Genomic DNA, 15508 nt, shown 5'->3' with positions numbered 1-15508 from the left:
TAAAACTTTTTTTAACGTTTATATATTTTTGAGACAGAGAGAGACAGAGTATGAATGGGGAAGGGTCAGAGAGAGAGAGAGAGAGAGAGACACAGAATCTGAAACAGGCTCCAGGCTCTGAGATGTCAGCACAGAGCCTGATGCAGGGCTTGAACTCACAGACTGCGAGATCATGACCCGAGCCGAAGTCGGACACTTAACCGACTGAGCCACCCAAGCGCCCCAACACCCTTTTATTTTAACTTAATTGTGCAACCCACCTCATCTGTAATGTAAAGCAAATCAGATCTTTGTATCTAGGTAGCACAGAATTGAGCTCATCAGCAAAAATAAGAGCCAGTATATTCATTCCCAATTACCATTTTGTAAAGACATGTTTAAATCATAAAAATACTAAGATTCCTGGAATATTAAGATTTAACCTCCCAAATGAAATTACTGTCATTTTAAATATATGTACTTAGGTTATCACAATGGAGACTTCAGCTATGCGGTTTAACAAGCAAAGACAGATGGAAAAATGTAACACTTGTAGGCTTGCAGTGGATGTCAATTCATATAAATACAAGTTAGAATAATACAATTGATTGGTTCCAGCTTGGCTCTCTGACACAATACTGCTGAAGAAAATTACTGGATGTTTCTCCTACTCTGCAGTTAGATACAATGATGTTTATTAGTGTTTGAAGGTGAAAACTGTAACTTACTGGTAGCCCCTCTCAGAATGGCTGTGTACAAAGAGATTTTTAACAGACCCCAGTGTATGATGGAACTTGCCAGGCCATACTAGGAGAAAATCGAGTTGCATAGTTTTTTTCTTAAAGAAGAACTCTGGTCTTAAAGGCCATACTAGGGAGAAAATCAAGTTGCATAGTTTTTTCTTATAAAATAACTCTGCTCTTAACTGAATGTTTATGTCCCCCTCCCAAATTCATATAGTGAAATTCTGATCCCCAGTGTGAAAGGATTTGGGCATAGGGCCTTTGGGGAGGTAACTAAGACATGTGGGCGAAACCTGAATATTGGAATTATTGTCTTACTTACGAGAAAAGAAACTGCTGTCTTTCCCTATCTCTCTTCTCCCCACTCTGCCATGTTGCTAGGTGAGGGAACAGGAAGTCAGACATGTGCAAACCAGGAAGAGGGACTTCACCAGAACCTGAGTATGACGGCACCCTGATCTTGGGCTTCCTAGCCTCCAGAATTGTAGAAATAGATTTCTGTTAGTCTATGGTAGTTTCTTACAGCAATGCAAGCAGACTAAGACTTCTGGCTGTATAATGTGATGTATCACTTAAGAAGATAGGGCTTCGAGTAAGTGCAGAAGCAGGACTTGTTCTGTACAAAATAAAAAGGTGGATGCTTGTGCCTGCTATTTTTCTACCAGGACTCGGGAACTACTCTACAGCTCTAGCCAAGAGCTAATGACAGATACACTTCAATGATCCAGCCATCCTTTGGCAGTATCTTATACATAAGATACGCCCTGCCGTTTTTCCATCATAACTTTTCTTTTACTTAGCAAGTTTATATAAAAAAGTATATATTTTCTGCAGATAAATTTAATGAGTAGGAAAAAAGTAATTTTACTGGATATCTGTTTTATTGAATAAAATAATAATTTTGTTGAATGCCTCCGTATCCACCAGTCTCATAGAAGCAGTATTAGCTTGCTGGTAAGAAAGGGATTTGGATCTGACTGCATGGCTGTGAATCTAGTTTCACTGCTTACAAGCTGGATAACTTTTGCCGCTTCATCTATGCTATGTGAACTTAAGGTTATGAACTTGTAAACTGGGGAGAAGCCTAACATCTAACAGGATTGTTGTGAAGATTTAACGAGCTAATGCCCATAACGTCCTTGGGATGATACCTGGTACGGAACATAGTAAATGCTCAAAAATATGCCACCTAATATGGCAAATAATGGTTACAAACGTGGGCTGTGGGGCTGAGCTGTCTGAAATTGAATGCCCACTCCATGACTTACCAACTGAGCCTCAGTGTCCCAATCTATGAAGTGGGAACAGTAGTTGTGCTTACCTTGTAGGCTGGCATAGTTATACGACCTCGTGATAGCACGAGCCAAGGATGGCTTCATTGACATGGGACCTGAGCAGGTGCTCAGGGCGCTATTCTCACAAGGGCCCCAACGTTGGGTTAATGTTCTGTTGTTGTCATATTGAAATTCTTGTACATTTTATTTCTGAACTTGTGTTTTGTCACTGAAGCCAGTGGGGTGATGGAGCATACATGTGAGCAGAAGAAACACGCCATACGTGTGTGCTGTTCCTTGCCACCCCATTCACATATAGCATTTTCAAGGCCCTGTGAACACAGAATTCTGGTGGATGCATAGGAGTCTAGTAAGACTCAGAAGTGAGTACAAGGCAAGTGTGTTACATCCACACCGAGTGAGTTTGAGCGATGAACAACCCCCCAAAACTACTCTTTCTGTTAGAATCAGAGCTTAATTAGAACGCAAAGAAGTTAACGTGCTTTAAAATACTCAAGAAAACAAAGAACTCTGTCATAGCCTTTCCTACTAGTCTCACAATGAAATCAATGATCCCTCTCTTAAGAGGGAAAGACAGGGCAACATGGAATTCTCATTCCTTTCAGGATTTTGTTAGTCATCAGTAAGCCAAATATGAAGTGTCGGTAAAATCCACACCTATTAACAAGTGAAATAAAACAGTTGAGTTTTATGTTGTGCCACGTTTCTACTGTTAGGATATGAGCAAAGGACATACGCATCTACAAACTACCAAATACAAGTTGTGTATTTCAGCGATGGCACATACAAGCCAAATATTCGTAATTGCACTAAAACTGGTGTTGCACAGTATGAAGACCAGTGGCAAAATTCACAGTAATTACTTAAAAGCTTAATTTCCCTTCACTAGTTATTTGTTTTATTTTATTTACTCTTTCTACTATTTTTTTTTATTTTAAAACTTCATTTCTGCAAAGCGAATGAAAAAGTGTCAGAGGGGAGAGGTGTAAAAGTTATTCTTGCATCTTTGGGAACAGCAAGCACTTAGTTTGAGAAACGAGGACTAGTTTTCCATTAAATAGCAAATTAGGAGACAAAGCACCACGATGAGTCGAGAGGACATTGAAAGAAAGAGAATTTTTTTTTTAATTTTAGTACTTTTAATGGTGACTTTCCTTACTTGTTGAACAAAGTGGCTCTCACTTTCGTTTTGCCTGGAGCCCCGCAAAGGCAGGCAGGCCTGATGCGAGATAGCTACAATACTTAATACAGTACCAAACATACAGTATATGCTCAATAATGACAAGCTGTTGCAGCTTTTATTTTATTGCAACTTTTACACTAATTCTTCAATTGATAGAAAGGTGGTTTTCCTACTGACCCACTTTAAAATAGAGAAGTAGAAACGCAAATCTCACACACACACCCGCCCGCAAATCTTGCCCTCCCTTTAAACAAATGTGGGCACCCATCTTTCTGAGTGTGCAGGATTCAGGGTCTTACACCAAACAGCATTTTGTACTTTTCATTGATCTGAACACATTCGGTCACATTTTCAGTAATTCTGGAAGGTGCAGATCTATTACATTCCCTCATTCTGTTTTCCCAGATCTCCATTGTGATCCCTTCTATGTAAGGCCAACTATACTGTCTTGTCTCAGAAATGTATCCTACCTGGTTTCTCCCTTCAAAGCAGCTGGTTTATGTCTCATGAAATCCTGGGCAAAAAAACTGAAAATAGAAAGAGAGAGAGAGAGAGAGAGAGAGAATTGATTCACTTCTCCAATAGAGAATCCAGGCTACCCAGAGTAACCCGTACTCTGCACTATCTAATATTTAATACGAGGTTTATTTATATGCATTTGCTGTATGTTCATGGATATCCTGTGATTTATTTGTTATCGCCAATGTTTTACAGATAGGAAAAAGAAAAGACTCAAGAGGTTATTTAATTTTCCCTTAGTAAATAGTAATAGAACCAGGGTTCGATTCCTAATTGACTCGAGCTATCCAGTAAACATGATGCCTCATTCCCCATTAGTTGTTCATGTTTGCTGATAGGTTATGTTTCTTTTCCACCAAACAAAATCTCTTTGGGACATATACATGTCAGATGAGGACCCTGGAGAAATAGAATACTTATCTTAAAAAAAAAATGAAGCCACCCTATTGTTTTTTTAATAATTTATGTTCCCGAAATTATTCATTTATCACCTATCAGGTGGTAGGCGTTGTGTTTAGTGCTACATTTTTCCAGGTGGAAGACATCAAGTCTTTGAATTTTCAAGTACCTTACGATTTAATGGGAAGACACACACACAAACTTGAAATTCAGTATTTTTCAAATTCTAATTTACATAGGAATCACCTTAGGATCTATAAAACCACAGACTCTGAGCCCAACCCCCCAGAGATTCTAATTCCATAAATCTAGGGAGGGTCCAATGATTTAAATTTCTAGCAAGTCCTCACATGATCCTGACACTGCAGGTGGTCTAAGGCTACTTTATGAGAACCACTACCCTAAGGTAATTGTTATGAGGGGTGTTTGTACATTGAAATAGAAGACAGTGGAGAGCTACCAAGTCTTTAGGGTGAAATCATGAGAAGAGACACAAAAGAGCGAACATTTGTCCAGACAATTTGGGGGTCTGGAGTTGACCAAGTGAAGAAACAGAGGGATGGAGAGGATGCGGTGAGGAAGTCCTTATAAGTAGAAGAAATTCACATGTCCTTTCTAAAGCTGCAGTGATAAAACACTCCAGTTACACTATTGATAACATATCAAGCACCTTTAGTTTTGACCAAAGATTACAAGATAGTCAGTGACTGATGAACACTGTATCAGATAAAACGCTTTGTTCCAGTGTCGTGCGTATGTATCTCTCTATAGAACTTGTCACTCTGAATTCTACTTGCTGTTTTGCTTGGGCATTTCCCCAGAATATTCCAAGTTCCTTAAGAAAAGAGAGATCATGCCTCTTGCTTTTTCTTGCCTCCAAGCTCCAAAGTCTGGTTCACGGAACACATTAACACATGTTTGTTTACTGAAGAGTTGAATGAATGAGTAAAGTGAGCTGACCTCATATAGAATCACCATAACCTACAAAACTTACCTGAGGATGAGATCAACCGTGAACCTTCCATTTGGGGCACAAAAACATGTTCTAATCCCTAATTTATGGATTCAGTCTTAATAATTGTTAGGAAATAATGAAGATATTAATCAATTTAATGACTCAAAGTATAATTTGGCATTCAAACTGATTTTCCACTGTTAATGCAATCGAAGATATGAAAACATTAGATGGAGTTAGTCAAAAGGAATATCAACAGCTTGAGACAGAATTCAAGACAGCATGCTGGGCAATTACCAATCTACATCAGAAATGGTGACCCTGATGTGAACGCCCTCAGAGTCACATGGTAACAATCTGTCCGCAACAAACATGGAGCCACCCACTTTTGAGCATACGCACGGCCCCGCAGCATGCTCGGCATGAAAGCCTCTCACAGGTCTCTTCATCAGATGCTTTAGGTTTGGGGGTTTTGTTTGTTTTTGTTTTTGCTTTTGTTTTTTCAGAATGAAATCTGTTTTGAAATATTCAGATGGAGTTATTCAAAATTACATTTATGGTGGACAGGACAATATATCTACATCGATCATTAAGTATGTGAAATAATATTTGGGGGGGAGGGGGCATGTGCTTCTTTTTTTCTGACTCCTAAGTAATATTCCACCTTTCATACATAAAATTTTGTTTCCCAGAAGTCTTACAACCACTGAAGTCTCTAGGTCTTATTACTCCTAAATATGTTGTTTAATTTATATCTGTTTTAAAAATCTGCTTTCGTTGTGGTGAAAATGATTATAGAATTTTAAAACCACTTTAACTGGTCCAAATGAGAAAGTAGGTTGTTCTGTGTTGTTATTTGCTGCTTTTTAAAAAGTGTTTTCAACTTTGAAGGTCAGAACTGTGCTCTGGGTTTAGAGGAAAGGCTAGGCTTTTCTCAGATAGTCAGCAGAGAGTAGAGAGTAAGCAGAAAGCATTAGTAACTCAGAGCAAAACAGAGCGAAGGCAGATTGCCAGGAGCCTCCTCTGAATCAGTAGCTTCGTTTTCTAGACCAACATCTCCCAGTCTGTTTAATCCATCAGATAAACCATTCCTGCAAATGTAGCCATTTTAATCCCTGTGATCTCAGCATTTGTATCTTAACAGTTAGAAAACCTTGAAAATATGTTCCTTTCCATTCTTACCCCATTAGTTGAAAATGATGAGACTATTCACTGATGATGGATTCGGGCTGAAGAAGGAACAGGCTTAGGTGTTAGGAAAAGAACTGACAATTGACCATCCATCTTTCTACCAGACAAGTCATATTACAAAAATGTATGTTACTATTCTAACTGTCCTCCTTAGATATTGGATATTTTGTCTTCCGCTTTCCTCAGGACATAGCACCATTTCACTAAAAATTATAGTATCCATTCCAACTGTGGGTTAAGTTAGGATTCCATAGATTGGGTTGATGTGGCAAAGTCCATTTCTTGGTTCGTTGGCTAGTGTAAATAAGCAGAAGTGACTTAAAATAGAGTGCTTCTTGTATCATCAAAAAAGGAAAGGCAAAAGTAAAAGCATAAAAATTAAAAACTCCCAACTAATTCTTTCCTTAGGATTATTATGGAATCTAATAATGATAATTGTGCTAACATCACAGTTTCTTTGACATCCAGACACTCTGCTAATCACTAAATATGCTTTAATTGTCTTAATCATTGTAAAAATGCCCTGAAGTAGCATCAGTATACCACTTTAATAAATAAAGATACTGAGGCTCAGAGATAATGCATAACTAGAGATTAGTCTTCAGTTTTATGTTCCTTATTCAGCTGTGTTTAACGACAACTCTATACTTATTTTTTTAACTACTAATATAGATAATGCCAATATTGGAAAAATAAATACCATTGTCTAAAATATCATAATGATTTCAGACGTCTGCTGTGTGCTGAAACTACTCAGTAATAGAATTCCTTGTGTATCTTGCTGTAGAGAATTCTTTATTAATTGTGTGGGGTGAGAAGGGAGGGTTATCATCTTTGGCTGTTTTATTTTTTTAAGACTGTTGTTTTGAGCAGATTTCAGTTTACAACAAAATTGAAAGAGGAAGGTACAGAGATTTCCCATCAACTCCCTGCTTCCACAAATGCATAGCCTCCCCCATTATCAACATCACTCACCAGTAGAGTGCCTTTTGAAAAATTTAAAAATTTTTTAAGTTTATTTATTTATTTATATACAGAATGAGACAGAGAGCACGCACAAGCAGGGGAGGGGCAGAGAGAAGAAGAGACAGAATCCCAAGCAGGCTCCACAATGTCAGCCCATCTCCCGACACAGGGCTAGAAATCATGAACTGTGCGATCATGACCTGAGCCAAGTTCAAGAGTTGGACAGTTAACTGACTCTGCTGCCCAGGCGCCCCTGGCTTTTTTTTTTTTTTTTTTTTTTTTTTTTTAGACAGGAATGAACCTACATTGACACATTATCACCAAAAGTCCATAGTTTGACTTAGGGTTTACTCTTTTTTTTTTTTTTTTTAATGTTTATTTATTTTTGAGACAGAGCATGAACAGGGGAGGGTCAGAGAGAGAGGGAGACACAGAATCGGAAACAGGCTCCAGGCTCTGAGCTGTCAGCAGAGAGCCCGACGCGGGGCTCGAACCCACGGACTGTGAGATCATGACCTGAGCCGAAGTCGGCCGCTTAACCGACTGAGCCACCCAGGCGCCCCAGGGTTTACTGTTAATATTGTACATTCTGTGGGCTTGGACAAATATATAAAGGCATGTATTCATCATTGTAGCATCATACAGAATATTTTCCCTGCCCTAAAAATCCTCTGTTCTCCTCTCCCCACACACACATCCACCAGTCACTGATCTTTTTACTCTCTCCTTAATATTGCCTTTTCTAGAATGTTGTATAGTTGAAATCATGCAGTAAGTAGCCATTTCACATTGGCTTCTTTTACTTAGTAATATGCATGCAAGTTTCCTCTATTCTGTGACTCAGTTCCTTTTTAACACTGAACAATATTCCAGTATCTGGGCATACCATTGTTTATTTATTCACCTACTGAAGGAAATCTTGGTTGCTTCCAAGGTTTGGCAATTGTGAATAAAGCTTCTGTAAACATCTCTGTGCAGGTTTTTGTGTGGACATAGGTTTTCAACTCCTTTAGATAAATTCCTACCAAGGAGCACAATCGCTGGATCATTTGGTAAGAGTATGTTTAATTTGTAAGAAACTGCCAAACTGCCTTCCAGAATGGCTGCACCATTCTGCATTCCCACCAGCAATGAATGAGAATTCTTGTGGCTCCATATCCTTGATAACATTTGAGGTTGCCAATGTTCTGGATTTGGGCCATTCTAATAAGTTTGTACTGATATGTAATTGTTGTTTTAATTTGCATTTCCCTGATAATATATGATGTGGAGCATCTGTTGATGTGTTTACTTGCTATCTGTATGTCTTCTTTGGGGACATATTTGTTAAGGTCTTTGACCCATTGTTTAATTGGATTGTTTGATTTCTTATTGTTGAGTTTTGGCGTTCTTTGTATGTTTTGGATAACAGGCCTTTATCAGATGTCTTTTGCAATTATTTTCTCCCAGTCTCTTGGCTTGACTGCTAATTCTCTTGACATTGATTTTTGCAGAGCAGCAGTATTTATTTTAATGAAGTCCAGCTTGTCAACTATTTCTTTTATGGATTGTGTCTCTTTAGTGTTGGATCTAAAGGGGAATCACCATACCCAAGGTCCTCTAGGTTCTTTGCTGTGTCTTCTCTAGGAATTTTATACATTTCAGTGTGGTTTTATTTATTTATTTATTTATTTATTTATTTATTTATTTATTTATTTATGAGAGAGTGGGAGGGAATTTATTTATTTATGAGAGAGAGAGAGAGAGTGGGAGGGAGGATCTCAAGCAGGCTCCACGCTCAGCGTGGAACCAGATTTGGGGCTCGATCCCACAAACCTGGGATCATGACTAGAGCCAAAATCATAAGTCTGACCCTCAACCAATTGAGCCACACGGGAGCCACTATACATATGTGTTTTATATTCAGGTCTGGGATTCATGTGGGTCATCTTTCTATTCATGTTGAAGTGCAAAACCCTCAGCCCACACTTTACCCATTCCCACCAAAAACAATGGCAGAAGCAATTCAATAACATGGAGACATTTGAGGAAGTGCGTTTCCACTCTTCCCGCCATTTTGTCTTCACTCCAGGGGAGCAGCAGTAGCCAGTCAGGTTGGTGAGGGGTGGGCAAGGTATGTTAGAATCACAGGCCCAGAGCAGAAGACCTGAGTTCAACCTCCAGCTCTGCTGCTCACTCTGTTGTGAATTTGAATAATTCATCTAGAGTCTCTCTAGCTCAGTTTTCTTTAGTAGCAAAGTAAGGTTCAGCATTGTACTCACCTCAGGTTCATTGTAAGGATTTCATGAGCCAATAGGCACAAAGTGCATGGAACTGTTCCAGGCACAGAGCCAGTACTCAATATGAGAATGCTTATGGTTGCTCTTTGGCTATATTACCAGTAGGCATTGTCACTGTGGTTTGAAATTAAGCATCACGGGTGCCTGGGTGGCTCAGTCAGTTGAGCGTCCAGCTCTTGACTTCGGTTCAGGTCATGATCTCATTTGTGGGGTCAAGCCCTATGTCAGGCTCTGCACACTGACAGTGCAGAGCCTGCTTGGGATTTTCTGTCTCTCTGCCCCTCCCTCACTCACCTGTTGTCTCTCTCTCTCTCTCTCTCAAAATAAAAAAATAAACTTAAAAAAAATTTTTAATTAAAAAAATGACATTAAATTAACCATCAGGACAAAAACAACCTCTTTGTTAAGGTGCAGCATGGCACCAGATCTTATCTTTTACTTTCTGAGGTCAAGGGAAGAGTTCTCCAGATTCCGGTGTGGTAGGCACAAAGGTCCTACCACTATCTCTGTTCTTCCAGTCACTGGTGTGTTGGGAAAAAACAGGACGCCTAGCTGAGAGAGTCTCTTTGATTAAATGTTTACAGGAAAGATTAGTTTTGGATGTAGATTTGTCCTTAACTGAACCACTCACATAATGCCTACAATCTGATTTTTATTTAACTGCCAATTCTTGAATATACTCTATTGGTAAAAAGTCAGAGCAGAAAAGAAGACTGGATTAGGGAAAGAATTAGTCACCTGATGCTGAGGAAGTCACATAAGAAATCTCTAGTTCTAGTCGTATTTCTAGTTGTTTTTCCCTTAGTCTTTGGAGAAAAAAACTATTCTTTTATGGGACTAAATGCCATGAGATACAGAGGTCAAGGGGACTGTGGTTACCAGCTAGTCTGGGGATTTCCTACTTCCTTTACCATGGACCTCTTTTTGCAGTATGAAGTTTATGGACATCTTTACAGAAGCATGTTTATAAATGAATAATGTAAAATATCTGGAATTATTAAAACTATATTGAGATAAATTATAATTTATTTTCACTAACGCATTCGTGACAAGGTATACCAGGAGGTCTGATAACCGTGGAACTTTTGAAATAGGGATGAGCTTAAATGATGTTTTGAAAGATCTACACCATCTTAATGTTTGTGACTTCTGTTGTTGATAAAATCACAGGTACTGCTAACACCTCTTTGGTTTATTGTCTATATTCAGTACTGAAAGAAATGCTCGATTTCAGTTGGAAGTTCATTAAAATCCAGGAGTCACAGTTTTCTGTCTGAGACCACATTCTCCTCCCCACCTCCAAGGTCTGTCCACAGGCAGGCAACATGGAGTCTGTGGGCCTCAGGTTAAGAACCCCAATAGATGTAGAAACTGGGCCAATAGATGTAGAAACTGAGGCTCAGGGAGCTGGAGCTTGCCCAAGTTCACATACTGTTAATTTAAGGCAAAGTTGAATTCAGAACAAAAGGTCCCTGATGGCTAATCCATTGTTCATTGCCCCATGCTGTTCTGTCTGCTGTGAAGCCATTTTAAATGAAGATGAGGAAGAATGTCTGGTTATTATTTTCTAACTATTGAATTAATTTCATTGTGAACTGAATATCATAAGGACCCTGTAAAAAATGGGCAACTTCAGCAGATCAGTAAAAACCCAGTTTAAAAAAATAATAATCTCAAGAGAAAAGGGGTCAACTCCTTTGAGATTTTCACATAACCCTGAATTTGTATCTCACCAAGTCCAAATTAACTTTTTGTTTTAGTTTGAAAACATAGAGCACAGCAAAATTCACCTAACTGAAAATTTGCTTGAGCTTAGGGAAAAGAACTTTTGAGTCTCCTACTGATCAACATATTTAATGTTGAGGCAGTAGTTCCTGTCAGATTATCATTTTTTTTCCTGTTTTCTTTTTCCTAGGAATGCAGCCTTTGTTTTCTTTGCTTGGACTCTCTCCATGTCTCCTACTAACCTGGTCCAAAAGTTATGTGATTCCTTGAGCGCCCTTTATTTTAAACGCATCAACTGAAAACCTTTGATTCAGAGCAGAATGAGAATTCTTATGTTCATGCAAAAAAAAAAAAAAAGAAGAATGCAATGTAGTTAAGCAGGGCAATGTAAACAATTGAGTATTGAAGGCTTATCCTTAAGGATGAAGTCTCACAGAGGTCCTATTTTGTTTTTTAACTGGCCAATGTTTAAATGGTGTCCCCAGGTCATACTTGGTGACAAAATCTTCTCATACCCTGATGATGGAACCCTTGTACAAAATCTCTGGATCCTATGGGGTATTTCCAGTGGAAGCTAGGATGTACGTATCCTGGTGAAATTCATAATTTGGAGGCAATGCTATGTGATATTATTTGCAGAATAGAAATACATTACTTTCTTTTAATATGATACTTTTCTTATAAACACTTCTAGCTTAACTCCCTTTTTATCATATAAACTGCATGGTAACAAGTGACTGGTGGAAACTATCAGAAAGGTCTTAGAAAAATGGCCCTTCTTTTGGCCCTACGTACAAAGTATGTACAACTAGACAAAATGGGAAAAGTTACTGGGAAAGACTGAGGAAATGAAAGAGTTGTGAGCACAAAACCAAAGCCAAGTGACAGGTCAACAGTCTGTAGTAACACAGTGCGAAGTGTGTGATAAGCAGTTGGTGAAGCAGGATGTAGAGAGTCATTGCCTAAATCCGGTTGTTCATCTGGAAAATGTGTTGAGTTGTCTAGGACTGCCAGGCAGCTCAATCCACCATGAACTTAAATGTTGCAAGTGTTGGAATAAAGGATGCTTTAGAAGTAACATTTATTGGAGTAGAGAGGAGTGCTGGGTACATAAAGATGTGATGGCCGGAATGTAGTTGGTAGGCGTGAATATTGTTTCAGTTTTCCTGTCTCTACCTTCTTTTTTTCTTCCTTTTATCCCTAAACACACACTTGCTCCCCTCCCAACCTCACAAACGACAGGCCATCATACTAATGTCTTGTGTGTGCGTGCGTGTGTGTGCGTGTGTGTGTGTGTGTATTTGTACGTGTTCTTCCAAAATGTGCATTGTTTTTTTGGTGGGCAAATGTCTTTAGCTTTTACTTTACTATTTACCATTAAATTATTGCTACTATATTGAATATATTATTAGTTTCTTTACATTTTTTTCAATGAACACTATATTTTTAAGGTCTGTCTGTATTACTTTAGGTTCAGAGAGTCCTCTGCTGCTTCTAGGTGTTGTATGTTGCTCCATGGTGTGTATCTAACACATTTTTCCTATCTCTTCTTTTAGCAAGGATGTAATCCCAAGTTGCTTCCAAGTCCTTACCACCAAAAGTAATGCTGCAATGCACATTCTTGTATATGTGAGGATTCTACGTTTTGCACACAGGTGTAACATCTGATATTTTGCATCTGAAGTGAGGGTGCTCATAAGCATGCACTTTTTTCATCTGGTGTCTATTTGTAGTCATCATGGAGCAAAGGCATACTTATAGGACCAAGTCGATCACCTGGGTTTAACTTGTATTCTAAACTCTAACACTGATTAAAGGTCTTTCCTCTTTTTGGGACGCCTGGGTGGCTCAGTTGGTTAAGCGTCCAACTTCAGCTCAGGTCATGATCTCACGGTTCGTGGGCTTGAGCCCCATGTTGGACTCTGTGCTGACAGCTCAGAGCCTGGAGCCTGTTTCAGATTCTGTGTGTGTCTCTCTCTCTCTGCCCCTCCCCCACTCATGTGTGTGCACATGTGCTCTCTCTTTCTCTCTCTCAAAAATGAATAAACATTAAATTTTTTTTTAAAGTCCTCTTTTTGTTTTTTTTTTTAATTTTTTTTAATGTTTATTTATTTTTGAGACAGAGAGAGACAGAGCATGAGCAGGGGATGGTAGAGAGAGAGGGAGACACAGAATCCAAAGCAGGCTTTAGGCTCTGAGCTGTCAGCACAGAGCCCGATGTGGGGCTCGAACTCACGAGCTGTGAGATCATGACCTGAGCCAAAGTCGGATGCCCAACCGACTGAGCCACCCAGGAGCCCCTTTCCTCTTTTTCTTGATTGGGGTCCATTACTTCCATCAGTTGGGTGACTTATTGCCTGTGGATGTCTGGATACAGTGAGTCTAAAGTCCCCTGGGAACAACCTTACCTTGTAGTTCTGTTGGAACTTTAATGTTTCCTATAGAAGGTGTTATGGGATGGAAATGTGCTCCCCCTAAATTTATAGGTTGAAGCTTTCACCTCCGTGTGACTTTATTTGGAGATAGACTTTAAGGAAGTAATTAAGATTAAATGAGGTCTTAAGGTAGGACCCTGATCTAATAGGACTGATGTGTTTTTAAGAAGAGGAAGAAACACCAGAGAGATAGCCATGTCTCCCCCAATACACATGAAGAAGAGACCATGTGAGGATACAAGGAGGAGGCTGTCTATAAGCCAAAAAGAGAGTTTCCAACAGAAGCCAATCCTGATGACACTTTGATCTTAAACTAATACCCTTCAGAACGGTGAGAAAATATATTTCTGTTGTTTAACCCACCCAGTCCCCATTGTCTTGTTATGGCAGACCAATAAGACAAACATAGTAGGAGTGTACCTTTTTGGAGGCCAGGACCCTCAATCCTGCAGAATTCCAAGTTGTGGGAACAGAAAGCACAAAATCTCTTGGAGGGTAATGTAGAGCGCTGGTTAGCTGGCTACTCCTGCTTCTACCTCATGGTTCCAGGGGATCCTATTGAGAACATTGTACCATGTTGAAATACTGCACTTGATATATAAACTGCATCCTGAAGGATGACACCCATTCTATCAAACTGTTGCTTTTGAGTTAGTGTTTCAGCTGAGCCATTATAAGGCCATTTTAGCATTCTGTGAGACCAGATACCTTTGGACATTCACCAAATCAGTGGCCACGAACCATATCTGAGGCCTCATTAATCTTCTCTAGAAATGATAATACATCTGGCAAAGCAGCTTGATCAGGCCTCTGCTTGTTTAAGTCTGCAGTAGCCTACAGTTATTCTCTAGGATTCATTCAGTTTCTCTGTAGACCAGTTTCACTGTAGACCAGAGTGGCAAGTTAAATGAAGATATAATAGGAATTAAGACCCCTGCATTATTTGTGTGTTTGTGGTGGCTGTCCTCCATGAGTACAGTATAGTTTTGTTTTTTTCTTTTTTTTTTTTTTTAAATTCACTATCTTGGCTGGGTGGGAGTTGGAGGTGAGGGGATTATGCTCCACTTGGCTTTGCCATTCAAATAACGCTTATCTGACAGGATAGAGAACCAATATGGCAGCTTCACCAAACTCCAAGTATATCAATTCCAGTTTTACTGTCAGAGATTGGAGAAAGGACCACTTATGGGTAGACATACTGGGCCCAACTGTCAGTGGACTTTAGCTGTATACTCATGGGACCCAATTTTAATAAAAGGGGATACAGGATGATACTCCAGGTCCCAAATCTTATAAGCAGTAGTCAACAGAATTCTCCCAAATATTCTGTTATTACCTTCTGTGTACTGAGTAAATGGTTGTAGGGCATTTGTAGCAAAATTAAGAGAATCCTCACTTACTATGGTGTTGGAAGCTCTTCCTCCTAGAGACTCAGTTACCTCTTCTGACCATGGATTCTGGACCTGCATATTGATTTGGGTCTGGGGATGAAGAAGGATGAGTTTTAATTTTTTAAATTGGGGTGACCAGGCTCACCAGTTTGCTGTTCCACTCTTTATTTTGTTTGTGTGTGTGTGTGTGTGTGTGTGTGTGTTTTATAAATGTTAAGCAGCATTCTCCACGATTCCTTGCCTGTCTGTTTTATCCCTGAGGATACCATGATCTAGTAAGTATCTCCATAACTCCATGCAGATCAAACTCCTGGGCCACCCTCCTGTTTTGCCAGGCAACTATGGCCTCCTGGCTTCCAGTTGTTAAGTGCTTCCACCTGCTCTCATTTACTTGGTGGGAGGGGGCATCAAACCCAGCTCCGTGACTGCCTCTCCCACTCTGGGCCCT

The 15508-nt window shown here is 39.4% G+C and overlaps 1 long non-coding RNA gene across 1 annotated transcript; it reads right to left on the bottom strand.

The window, feature by feature from the left end:
• Nucleotides 1–3463: 3463 nt before the first annotated feature.
• Nucleotides 3464–15149, bottom strand: LOC122232640. Its single transcript, XR_006210003.1, has 3 exons — nt 15070–15149; nt 14090–14224; nt 3464–3727 (listed from the first exon to the last, which is right to left on the bottom strand). It is a non-coding gene; the product is annotated as an uncharacterized LOC122232640 (long non-coding RNA).
• Nucleotides 15150–15508: the final 359 nt, after the last annotated feature.

Source organism: Panthera tigris, chromosome D3, assembly GCF_018350195.1.
Source record: "Panthera tigris isolate Pti1 chromosome D3, P.tigris_Pti1_mat1.1, whole genome shotgun sequence".
Lineage (NCBI taxonomy): Eukaryota > Metazoa > Chordata > Mammalia > Carnivora > Felidae > Panthera > Panthera tigris.
This window is presented reverse-complemented; position numbering and strand designations above follow the sequence as displayed.